Source organism: Phoenix dactylifera, chromosome 11, assembly GCF_051530095.1.
Source record: "Phoenix dactylifera cultivar Ajwa chromosome 11, Ajwa_hap1_PhDact_Kaust_v1.1, whole genome shotgun sequence".
NCBI lineage: Eukaryota > Viridiplantae > Streptophyta > Magnoliopsida > Arecales > Arecaceae > Phoenix > Phoenix dactylifera.
Window position 1 is genome coordinate 3,311,669 of NC_143200.1, and position 9,295 is coordinate 3,320,963.

Here is a 9,295-nt window from a genome sequence, read left to right on the forward strand (position 1 = left end):
AATGTTTATCTGTTAAGAGGTTAAGGGGACAAACGTCTATACGGAGAAGAGAGAGGTAACCTGAAGATTTGGAGGAATTGATTTTTTTTTTTTTTTTAAAGCTGAAACGGATGTATCATACAGAACGAGTACGGACACGGTCAAAAAAAGTTGAAAAATAACAGATCTCGGAGCACATCAGGCTACTCCCTCTCCTTAATCCAAAGAGTGTCACCGGAGTGGTTGGTCATATATGATGCCACCCAATCCATTGCCCAGCTGGCTTCTCGATACACATGCTTCGCGTGAAAGACCATCCCATCACAGACCATAGTCGGAATATCTCTAAGCAGTGAGTGATGCCAATAACCGTTGCCGAATCTCCCTCCAGCATAACAGCTCTAGCCTGCAGAACCCGCCGAGCATAACCCAGACAAGCCCAAGCCGCCCTCAACTTAGCCCCAGGGACCGAGGTATTGAAGATCTGGCAACCATCAGCTGCAATCACTCTAGAGTCTAGATCCCTGATGATAAGGCCGGCACCACCTCTCCTACTGCCATCCAGTACACATCCGTCGAAATTGACCTTCAGAAAACTCGAAGGTGGGAGCTCTCGGGTGAAGAACACCGTACGTAATGCTCCATGAGCAGAAGTAGAGCTCCAGATGTCTCGAGTTATTGAAGGTCTATCCAATAGATATGACTAAACAATCTCAGCTGCCTGGAGCCGAGCCCGCTACACTTCCGCTGCGCACTCTGATCTAACTCATCAAATTCTCTAAATTCATAAAATGATTTCTGACTAAAGTATCATTTTGCATTGAGACTAAGAAAATCCAAATTTCAATTTTTCAAGTAAAACTAGAGCAAAACCTCTAGATCTTTTTGTCCTCAATTTATATAGAGTGTACTTACCATAACTAACCCCCAATCCTTTAGTCAAGTTTAAGGTCACTACGTGATCTCCACAACCTTCTTAGAATCCAAAATATCTAGGCTTAATTTAAAGGGGGTAATTCTTGTATTCCCTTTGCAATTTAATTAGAAAAGCTACATTGATTTTTCTTCCAACAGAATTTACTTCAAACTCAATGGGTTAGAAGTCATTGAGCCAATACACTATGATTAGAATTTAACTCGATCGATCTCCAGATCTTCCTTCACCAAGATCCTTAATATCCATCAGTAATGCTATATATGATAATTCATGTAAGCATCTCATGACCGAAGTCTCTACTCAATATGACATTTATTAGTTGCTTCATCAACAATGACAAAAGATCCCTGCTCAAATCTTAAACCTAGACTTGAGTTTTAAATTAACGCATCAAATAGTCTTCTACAATTATAAGTAAAATCCAGTAGCCCAATCCAAACATGAGAATTCAAATAATTAGAATTTCCCCATCAATATGCATACTCTATGGCCTCAAGATAATCAAATACATCAATAGGAAATAGACCTATTTGCAATATCCAACATACCAACACCAGATATAATCCACATACATATTCAACTTCGAAGAACATTCCTTTCAATATTATGAAATCTTCTTAGCTCATTCCAATACTATGGAAGATCTACGTACAAACCCCACTCTAATAATTAGCAAAACCAAAAGTACGATCGCATCAAAACCCATATCAAGTTTGAACTTCCAGGTCATTTAAATAACATCTGCACATGATATAACCGATATGCCATTGTTGACCTTTCTACACTTATCTTAGGTCAAACCTCTCTTATCATGATCAAAAACAATTTATATTTCCTTCTACACTCATCGAAAACCAAATCCGATGCATACATTTTATCACAATGCCCAGTGATCTTACACCTTAAGCACTGAATTTAATTGTCATATCCCAAGTGATCATAACCTGAAGCTATGATATATTTCTGTCACGATCCCTAGTGATCTTAAACATATGCTCAGATTCCAACTGGTCACATTTTCCAATAATCTTAAACCTCAAACTTTAATGCCACTAAGGCCACAGTCCCTAGTGGTCTTAAACCTTAGATTATAATATCATTCTTGTTACAATCTCAAGTGATTATAAACCAAATCTCTGATAGTTTTTCTATCATAATTCTCCACTGATACTCACCTGAACATAAACCCTAGGATACCTTAACTTGGCTCTGATACCACTCTGTCACGCCCCGAACCTCGCACCCGGGTCCGGTGCGCGACCGGCCGCATGAGCCCTAGAGCAGTGCCCTAAAGATCATGCAAGGCCTATAATTAACAAAATTCCAATAAATCCACAATTAATCTAATAATTCAAATAGACAAATCCGACATGTCAAAATAAACAAATAGTTCAATTACGAGCTCTTCAAATATTCATCGACATCAAAGAAGGACAAACAACTAACTAACTAATGACTCTGGTACTCGCACTCTGCGCCCATCCCATCCAAAACTATGCATCCTGCAACTCTGGTAAGAAAAAGAAAGAAGAAGATGAGGGTGAGCTTTACAGCCCAGTAAGAATCCTTACACATCCATACCAACACGATAATAATATGAATTCGAAAACCACGACAAATCGATGCACATTTTATGAAATCATAAACAGTTTCCATAAGACTCAAATAATCAATATAATTATGAACATCAAGCATCAATAAAAGTCCATAATTATACATCAAACATCAATGAAAGTCTGGCCACATAAGAATGATATAGTATATATATAGCTTATAAATCACTATGACTATTTTCAATGCTTTTTCTTCCCATTCCATGTTAACTTGATCCGGATCAATTATCTTTCCAACTTTGGGCCAAATCTGGGTCACATTTCTCAGCCTGTGGTAGGGCTACCAAATTATCACATTTTCAGCCTGTGGCGGGGCCTGCACATTATAGTTCCACATTTCTAGCCTGTGATGGGGCCTACCAAAGTATCACATTTTTAGCCTGTGGCGGGGCCTGCACATTATAGTTCCACATTTCTAGCCTGTGAGGGGGCCTACCAAAGTATCACATTTTCAGCCTGTGGCAGGGCCTGCACATTATAGTTCCACATTTCTAGCCTGTGAGGGGGCCTACCAAATGATGGGGACATCAGAGCCCTTCATCCAGATGATCCTGAGCCCCCGGATTGAGCCAGACTCGTTTATTTGCATATTTATTTTATTATTTTATTTTTGGGCTTATTTGCATTCTAGGGTTTATTTGTAGTTTATTTTATTTCTGGGCTTATTTGCATTTTAGGGCTTATTTGTGTTATTTGTGGGTTCATTAGGATTTATTTCTGTGTAAGGGGGGTTTATGCAAGTTGTGTATTTGGGCCCTATATATAGGAAACTATTTTCATGATTAGGGTTTAATGAATGATTAAGAATTTCTTTTCCCCCAGATCTTATTCTTCCTCCTCCTCCTCCCCTTCTCTTCTTCCTGTGTCTCTAGAACCTCTTCTTCCTTCTTCCTCTCTTGTTCTTCCTTCTTCTTCTCTTCCCCGCACTGGTGCTGCATCAACTTGGTATCAGAGCAACCGGTTTTGCTTCTATTGCCAAAGCCCCGATCCGTCAACAGTTTTTCTTTCCCTCGGTTACCATCAACAACAAGAACAGACCCCTTCCCTCTGTCAGTCCGCTCACCAAAAAAAAAAAAAAAAAAAAGGATCACTGCCGAGTCTGTGAAGGCCCAGATCGACAGCCATCCGCATCCGACCCCCCCTCTCTCTCGGTCTGTGTCTTCACCAGAGCAAAAAAAAAAAAAAAAAAAAAAAAAGTTCTGCAGCCGAGAGAGAAGAAAGAGCCACAGCCCCTGCACCAGACTCTCCTTCGCGTCTCTCTGACTTGATCCATCAGTCGCCGCCGCTGCCCAGTGAAGGCCCGAGCCCACCGTCGGAGGAGCCAAATCCCACCACCCGTCGCGCCCACGGCCGCCTTCACCCCGCGCACAACGTCAGCAGCGCCACCAGCTCGCCCGCGCCGCCCACGGCCGACCCGTGGCAAACCCGGGAACACCAGCCATCCCCCGCTGCAGGTCACGGAGCCGCAGCCGTGACTGCCGACGCGTCACCGGAAGCGCCGCCGGCCGGAGCCCGTGACCGGCCCCGCCCGCCGCCATAGGTCCCAGAGCCCCGGCCACCGCCATCGCCGTGAAGATCGGAGCCTTCTCCCGAAACCATCGGGAGGTTGAAGAAAACAAACCTAACGGGTAAGATCCAAACCCGTTACCCGTTTTTCTGCTAGCCCGGATCCATTCCAAAAAAAAAAAAAAAAAATACACGTGCCTTGCACGTGAGGAACTAACGGGTTATCGGAGCGGTTCACGCCCGACAACCCGAATCCGACCGGATCCAAGGTTATAACAACACACGTGATCTCACGTGTCTCAAAAAAAAAAAAAAAAAAAAAAAGAAGAAGTCGGATCACGTGACCTGCACGTGTTTCCCCTCAAAAAAAAAAAATACCAACCTCTGTTCTGCCGAAAAGGAAACCCTAGGGTTTCCACTGTCCCCTTCGCCGCCGTCGCCGAGCTCCGCTTGCAGCGCCGCCTCTGGCCGCTCCGCCTTTCCTCCTCGCCGCCGTCGTGCCACCCCTTCGCCGCCGTCGCCGAGCTCCGCCTGCAGCGCCACCACCAGCCGCTCCGCCTTTCCTCCTCGCCGCCGTCGTGCCAACCCCATTTCCGCCGCCTCGCCGAGTATGCCGCCGCTCATCTTTCGCGGCAGCCTTCTCTCTGCCGCTCCATCTCTGTTGCGCCACCTCCGCCGGGCTCCGTCTCCACCGAGCCTCGTCCGCCGCCGCCGCCGCCGTGTCCGCCTTCACTGCGACCCGAGGACGTCTCCCGTGAACGACACCGGACCCACGCCATCCTCGCCACCGCCACCCCGAGTACCACCACAGCACCTCCCCGACTTCGGCCGCCATCCCAACCGTCGCCTCCCTCATCTGCTCTCCCCCTTGGCCATCACCGTCGCCTCCCTCATCTGCTCTCCCCCTTGGCCATCCATCTTTCCCGCACGAACCAAGGCCCCAGCCGCTCTTGCTTCTGTACTGGCCCAAGCCCGTGCGCCATCAATTGAGCGCGGCCCAAGCCCAAGCGGCTGCAGGTCCGATCTCAGGCCCAAACCAGATTGTTCTTCAGCCCATTTCAACAGCCCCGGAAGCCTTGTGCTGTAGATGCAGGTCCATAACTCCAGCTAGCTCTGCCCGGCGCCAACTTCGTGTCCGAGACTCCACGAGCAGACGATTCTGGTTGACTGCATCCGCCACAGGTGATAGGTTTCTACTTTTTCTGGCTTGTTCATTTAATTATGTTCTAGTTCTCTTGCATGATAGCCACATTTTGAAAACTTATATTGCTGTTATAATTCAGAACATTGAACCTCTCACTTCCGAACCCGTCCTATTACCCTTTAAATCTTGACATTAAATTAGCACACCCTAGTAACAGGACGTTTCTCAACATTATTCGATCATATTGATTTAGGATCAGAACAACTGTACTACTTGATTGCAATCTAATTTCTTAAATTGAATAATCTTAATCCTTAATTCTGAATAACCGAAGTAAAAATCAGCAACATTTAAATTTAAGCTATTATTGTGAAGACTTGCTGATTTCTGAAATCATAATAGATTGCATTAGTAGGTTGTCCTGCATCAAATCTGGTCCTGCATCATACTTATAAGGGTTTCATTAGTGACACTACATTTCACATCATCACCCAGTGTCATCAGTGCAAGCCAACCTGTAGTGATATGGAGCACTATCTCAATCAACCTAAAACCCCTGTAGCTACCATGAATTCCGACATTTTGAGGTCTCTCTTAGAACAAATCGTTGCCATGCGGGCTGGAAACAAGGAATTCCAACAAGAGATCCGTGAGCTCGTGCAAAATTCTAGGACCCCTAAATCGCCAACCCCTGTTACAGTCCAAACTAAAATCGGTTTGGTCGCACCACCTGTAGTTCTTCCCCACTCTCCTAGGCACCAAACCCAATACTCTAGGTGTCAACAATTCGGCCATATAGCGCCCCAATGTTCCACTAAGACCTACCCGATTACTGAACCAGAAGTTAGGAACCAAGAGGCCGAATATGTCGAAGAAGTCTATGAACCAAATATAGAAGACTATGAAGAAGACTTTGAAGACGAACCTACAGAATTAGACTTTGTCCAAAATGATTCCCAAAGGGAGACTATTGATCTAAGTACAACCAAGCCACTTCACATCACTATTGTGGAAGAGGTAGTGACAGATATTGAGAGCAAGTCACCTGAATTGGCACTTGTAGCTAAAGATACCCATGCAGAGTCCAACCTTGAACATTCCCCAGTAGTAGTTTCTCTTCTAGAGGAGTTTCATGATGCACTCCCTGATGATCTTCCGGATGCACTTTCTCCAATGCATGATATCCAACGCGCAATCGATCTAGTTCCCGGAGCATCTCTGCCCAACCTTCTACATCATAGGCTCAGACCGAATACATATGCTAGGACCTGGAATTTAATGTTACCGACAGTTGAGTTTGCATGTAATAGTTCGGTTAACAAGTCCATAGGTATGAGTCCATTCGAAGTAGTGCATGATTACAAACTTAGGCAACCCATAGACCTGTTTTTCATTTCTCATCAGTATAGAGTCTTTGAGTCTGCACAATCAATTGTATCACATCCAGATTCATTGCATCGAGAAATCAGCAATTGTAGTCACTTTAATAACTTAAAATATAAATCCTTTGCTGATTTACACAGACGTTATAATGAGTTAAGTGAAAGAGATTACATCATGATAAGAATTAGGTTTGAACGACTTTCTTCGGAAACGTTTAAGAAATTGCAAATTTGTAGTGCAGAACAGTTCAAAATCTTAAAGAAAACCAGTTCGAATGCATATGTTGTGGATCTTCCTGATGACTATGGGATTAGTGCGACATTTAATATTGAAGATTTAGTCCCATACAAAAAGATAATATTCCTGCCTTCCGACCCCTTTATTGATATACCTGCCTATGTTGGATACCCTGCCCTATTACCTGCTGTTGAGCCACCACCTCCCAAATTTCATGCACGCAGAGAACAAATAGAACATATATTGGATGAGCAGGTTATTTCAAGCAGGAACGGTGGTTACCAACGTTACCTTGTTCGGTGGAAAGGTCGACCAAAGTCTGATGTGACGTGGATTTCCAAAGCACAGTTGCAGCGCATTGACCCCGATCTTCTGGAGCAGTACGACAGCCGGCCAGACCTGTACTCGACGGGGTCGAGTTTTTCTCACCCGGGAGGAGTTGATGGGGACATCAGAGCCCTTCATCCAGATGATCCTGAGCCCCCGGATTGAGCCAGACTCGTTTATTTGCATATTTATTTTATTATTTTATTTTTGGGCTTATTTGCATTCTAGGGTTTATTTGTAGTTTATTTTATTTCTGGGCTTATTTGCATTTTAGGGCTTATTTGTGTTATTTGTGGGTTCATTAGGATTTATTTCTGTGTAAGGGGGGTTTATGCAAGTTGTGTATTTGGGCCCTATATATAGGGAACTATTTTCATGATTAGGGTTTAATGAATGATTAAGAATTTCTTTTCCCCCAGATCTTATTCTTCCTCCTCCTCCTCCCCTTCTCTTCTTCCTGTGTCTCTAGAACCTCTTCTTCCTTCTTCCTCTCTTGTTCTTTCTTCTTCTTCTCTTCCCCGCACTGGTGCTGCATCACCAAAGTACCACATTTTTAGCCTGTGACGGGGCCTGCCATAATAACAAAATAAACCCAAAGTTCCTTTTCATACAATCCAGTTTACCTCCACACATCAAATCCTTTTTATTTATTTCCGGCTTTAAACTAACCACGGTCACGTTTCCAGCCCGTGACGGGGCAACCAATATCACATGGTTAGTTTAGAGCACCACATCCATCAGTCCAATTATGTAGGTATAGGTTATGCGCATGCATGCATCCATCATGATACCAACCACAAGCAAATACGATCATAATATCAACCACAAGCCAACACGATCAAAATATAATTTAATATAAAACTATTCTTGATTTGTTTGGATCATAGCATATCATACATATCTAAGTATAAAAATATTTTATCATGCAGGATTGGCGTACAAGGATCCTTACAGAAATTGTAGACTGACTCAAATACAGATCTGGATCACAACCTACGAGCTGGGGTGCTGAGTCCCCTGATCAAAACCTCCTGGCACCGCTGACTCTTCTCCTACAACATCAATTATAAATCACAAACTAAATTATTTAATATTTAAATATTCTAAACCATAATTCACATCTACTATGGGGTCCATCACCAGATCCCCAAACATCTCAATCCCTCCAGATCTAGGGCAGTCGGGGTGGCCCGACTCCCACCTTGTACCATCGGCCTATGTCGTCGCCAGCCGTGGCCGCAGCCATGCCGGCGACGATGGCCGGTCCCGATGAAGAGACCAACATAAAGGAATGATTCCTCTCTCTTCATGGTTGGGAATACATCTCCCTCCCTCAAATCTTTTTGATCCAAGGCCAATAGCCCTGATAGATGTGCCCTCTCCTTCCCCAACCCGACAACACCACTGGTCGAACCATCGCCGGCCGCCACTGTTGCAGTCGCCGGCGATGGTGGCCGGCCAAGAGAGAGAGAAAGAGGTGGTCCCTTCCTCTTCTTCTCCCAAGAACCGGCATGACCTCTTTCCTCCCTTCCCCCCTCCTCCATCATCAACGGCAGACCACTCTAATGGTGGCTCGGCTCCCCCACCCGACGGCAGCCACAGTGGCTCTCACCGTCGTCACCAGTCGGCGGCCAACCGACGAGAGGAAGAGGGAAAGGGGATGGGATCACGAGGGAGAAAGCCTCGGATCCACACTTCCCATCTTCAGTTAACCCTAGAAATTCCTCACGAAAACCTCCCACAGTCCAGATTCAACCCAGCTTCCATGGATCCGGCCAACCCGGCGGCCGGCGGCGGCTACAAAATCCGAAAAAGAGAAGCCGAAACAGGGGTTCCCTGTTTCGAACTCTTCTCCGGCGATCTCACCGGCCAAAAACTTCACCCACGCCGCCCCAAATCCAGGAAATAAAACACAAAGGAAGGAACCATGCTTACCTCGGTCCGGTGGGGGTGTTCCGGCGACCTTTCCGGCGGAAAATCGGAGGAGGAAGACCCTCGGATCCCCAAGCTTCTTCACCCGATTTGTGGGGATCTTCTTGAAGGAAGGAAGAGTTTTAAAGCTTCCTCCACGGTCGGCCGGTTCTCGGCTCCGACGCTCGGTCTCCTCCGACGATCGCCTCTCCCCGGACGCTGCCGCCGCCGCCGCCGCTCTCCCCCTTCCCCTTTTTT

At 45.5% G+C, this 9,295-nt stretch overlaps 1 long non-coding RNA gene across 1 annotated transcript; it reads right to left on the bottom strand.

Moving 5' to 3' along the window:
* Window positions 1–721: 721 nt before the first annotated feature.
* On the bottom strand, window positions 722–9,295 carry LOC148700564 (uncharacterized). The gene is made up of 3 exons (XR_016397775.1): window positions 9,062–9,295; window positions 8,079–8,178; window positions 722–2,426 (listed from the first exon to the last, which is right to left on the bottom strand). It is a non-coding gene; the product is annotated as an uncharacterized LOC148700564 (long non-coding RNA).